We start from the raw sequence: 4,329 nt of genomic DNA, 5'->3' as shown, positions 1-4,329 counted from the left end.
GTGGTCCTTGTTTCCTTGAAAACGCATCCGCCCTTCCCTACTTGATTACTGACGTAACGTATTTATCACTGATATCCTGATGGTATAAAATGTTTGATACATATGTTCGTTTGCTTATATAAGTGATCTGTGTATAAAAATACACAATTATTTTAAAATGTCTCTACTTAAAATCTAACACACGCGTATGAGAATTGAAAATGTATTATTTTGCGAATGAATAAATGATGATGCTCTAAATGTAATAGAAAATGAAATGTTACTTTTTTTGTTTTATACTGTACCTATATCATACTTTTGAAATGATTTTGAATAGTAACACTAGAGTTTTTTGCCCGTTCTTCTCTGGTGGAGACTGCTTTCCGAACTAATAGTAGATAAAAAATTGACTAAATCTAAACAATGTTTAACATTTTACAAATGCAAATAATTATTTAATTTACCACACACTTCTTCAAGCACGTTGTCAAAAAAATTGTCATTTTATCAAACATACTCAATGAATCCCAGAAATCTATGAACGAGTCACTTCCAGTCCAATCTATAACATAAACTAGTCTCGTGCGAGAAGCTGGCGTGACAAATACCTCGACTTTTAGAATTTGACTCGAGGAGCGTTTAGCTCTAAGATTAGATAATTATGCCACGATTGGTCTGCGATTTACTACATATCGAGATACGGCTCGTAAATTGTTAATGGATGTATTCGTCCTATAGTGTGAGGTGAAACTATTTAGCACCGGCGATATATTTCTATTCGTTGGTTCAAGATAGTGACTAGTTCTTATTATTTGGTTGAAGCGATTGTGAGGAAATATGAAGAAACCTATTGAATAATACCTCCCACCAAAGGCAGTTTAATGAATTGAAGTAGCCTTATTCCGTCTCCGGAGGATTATAATTGAAGGGCAAATTTGATACCCGTACAGATCAAAGAGACAAAAAGTCCCCTACTTATCTATACGACTACCAAAGCTATCCTTCGATTAGATCGCCCCTAATTGTAAAATTACGGATTCCCCCTCGTACACGGAAAAGGGCCCCTTGACTTTAAAGCTATATTTTATATATAGGTAATTTAGATAAATAAAAAAAGGTAATCAAAAATCAAAGTAATTTTTCCATCAGGCAGTCCAATTTTCCAATCCAAAAATTTCATCCTTTGCTTGCTTATGTTCTTCCTTTATCCTGCCCCAGTGTTGGATTGGCACAACACACTGTTTGAAGTATGTATCAACGACTTAGTTTTACTTAGGACATCAACCTCTCCAGAAGAACTGCTTTCTACAAAAACTTGTATAAATTTATCGAGCTTTGTACATTTTGTCCAGCACTAAAAAAAGGCCACGCGCCTTGACGGTTAACCACACAAAGGCTTGTAACAGTCTTCCTTTAGCAAACACTCTTCCTTGTAAACCGACAAAAAACTGTGGTTTCTTTTAACTAGAACAACATTTCTTATAGTTTAATCACGAAAATATATTCTGTGTATTCATTTATTTGTAATAAACACCAACAGCACTACATATTATAATAGTCAATGCAATAAAACAATAAGGTACAGCATCTGATATGTGCTACTAATAAATTTACACAGCTTTTAGTAAATACCTAAGAGACTTCATTTCAAGTTTCACTAATGGATAGTATACGTTAGCGGGTGGGTTATTTATAGATATTTGAAATAAACTACGCTTTTGCGGGACTGTGTGTAATGAATTGAAATAAACTTTAATTTAGTGCTATGTCCGACATGCGAATGTCTGTCTGGGTAGGGGTGGTTTCATTTGTCGTCACGTAGTATATGCATCGATGTTCAGTTTGAATATCACTGTGTCCATTATAGTTCCTGAATATTAACATAACATCTGACATCTTAGGATAATATGTTATAAAACTAAATAACTATTATATTTAGTATGTATAATAATATATTCACAAGATCGGACGAAGCGCAATGAAACACACGTAAAACGATAATGATATTTATTAGGACAGTAGATCGAGAACAGGCCGAGTCGCACTACCCTCGACTCCTTTATAAATATTTCTTTACTACATTATACAATATAGGTACGTATACACCAACATATATATACATATGAAATAGATTGTCGATACTACAGCATTGGGGTAATGACCCTGTAAGTAGTATTAGTTGGATAATTAATAAATAAATAAATAAATAACCGAACTTCTGCAATATGCAATATTTAGCATACGTAATTATTCCGAAAATTTATGAATAGCTATATAATAAAAAACGTAAAGAATTTTATAAAATAAATTAGCATTACGGACCATCCATCCACACGAAAGAAAGTTCACAAACATAAAGATAATAACGCCATTAGCAGGCTTCGTTCCTTCAACGTTTTCGAGACCGTTGGCATAAGAGATAAAACCATTAGGAGGAAGGTCGGAGAATGCACGATTGAGCAAACCAACAAATGCATTTTAGCCAGGAGTCATATATATCCATTTCTTACTTACACTTATGCTTACATTCATGTGTGATCATCTAAGTTCACTGCTGTTCGCATTAAACGTAAAGAAGTAACACTCATTTATAAATATAAATATAAATAGTTTTTATAAATTAAATCCAGAGCGTATTAACTTTTATATAATAATAATGAATCTCTATTTCCTTGGTCATCGCATCACGCGTGAACGAATAGAAAAAATTCGCTAACTCTTTTATGGTTATGTAAGTTATTGTCAGAAGAAGTTTCTTATGAAAAAAAAGTTAAAGAAGTTGGGCAGAATATGAGAAAATTTGGAAAACTTAATGACAATATTAATTTTACATAACTGTCAGCGATAGACAGAATGCGCGCGGGCATACATAGTTAAGACAGGACAGCGTCTGTCAAGTCACCAGTACACAGTAATATAAATTTGAAAACAATAATAGGTGGCTTTTTAACTTAACTGGACTTTCCAAGAAATAGTTAAATAAATAAATGGCTAACAATTATTAAATTAAGTGACGTCTCTGAGTACGAAAGTAAATATGTAGTTTATGGGACTATTTAGAACATAATATAATATAGACTTTTATTGTATAGTATTTTGTTTTATGTCTTTAATAGATATGAATGCAAATTCTATTTCAACTTTATTTTTAAAATATAAAAGATAGGTGGAATCAGAAAGGCAATTTTTAGTAAAGAACATATTCTTAAAGAACTTCTATGTGTCACTATGAAATGATTTAATTTCTATAAAAAGTCTACAAATTAAAAGCCTATACGCAATAAGTACCTATACTTGAATCACCTAATTAAATCCAAAAACGCAAATTTGAGTCTTTTAAGACATCCTCAAGATATTTCAATTGTGTATCAAAATGACGACTTCAAAGGCGTTCCCGAATAATTTCCTTGAAATACAAGCTATTTTGTACTCGAAATATGAAGTATGAAGAATTGGTCCTAATAACTTCCTACTCAGAGAAAAGAATTTCACTTTGAATCGATTGTTAGTAGTATTCTGATATTTTGTTTTACAAAAAAAACCAAGAAATTTTTTGTCTACAGTTTGAATTTATTTGCTGTAAAATAGCATGCCATCATTGTAGATCCATAGTTTTACATGAAGTAAACTTTATGATTTAATTGAGTTAATTACTAACCAAGAGTATTTTTTTAGATTTATATCAATTATTACGCACTTCCACCATTTCATACATATCAAAGTCTTCATTTCAGGCTTCTATATAAATATTACTAATAATTATACACTTTTTACCTATCTTAAATTTGACTTGATAAAAGTGCGAGAATTTTCGAAGTAACGTATTCTCCCGTATTCCGTCACCATCCTTGTTGTAAGCTGTTTGTCTACATTCACAGATGACACTGTTGATCGCGGGAGAAATTTTAATTCCACGCTGCTTCCCAAGCACGTATGGGAAATAAAATGAAGGCCGCAGTTGAATTCAGTTTTCTATTTTTACATCAAAATTATTCAACAAAAGGGAGTAGAAATATAATGGTGGCGAATTTGAGATTGTCTATATCTATTCTATACTTATAATAAATCTGTAGAGAGGTCAATTCTGTACATGAAATATATTTCCAAAATAACTATCAGGGGGTGATTAGGGATCGATACTGATGCCAAAAATGCAATTAGTAAAATTTTTGTCTGTCTGTCTGTCTGTATAACCGTTATAGAAACAAAAACTACTCAACGGATTTTAACGAAACTTGATACAATTATTTTTCATACTCCTGAGCTGGTTATTGTATACTTTTCATCACGCTACAATTAATAGGAGCAGAGCAGTGAAGGGAAATGTTGGGAAAACGGGAGAAGTTACTT

Source organism: Manduca sexta, chromosome 17 (assembly GCF_014839805.1).
Source record: "Manduca sexta isolate Smith_Timp_Sample1 chromosome 17, JHU_Msex_v1.0, whole genome shotgun sequence".
In the NCBI taxonomy this organism is placed as follows: domain Eukaryota; kingdom Metazoa; phylum Arthropoda; class Insecta; order Lepidoptera; family Sphingidae; genus Manduca; species Manduca sexta.
The sequence above is the reverse complement of the archived record's forward strand: the minus strand, read 5'-3'. Positions refer to the sequence as shown.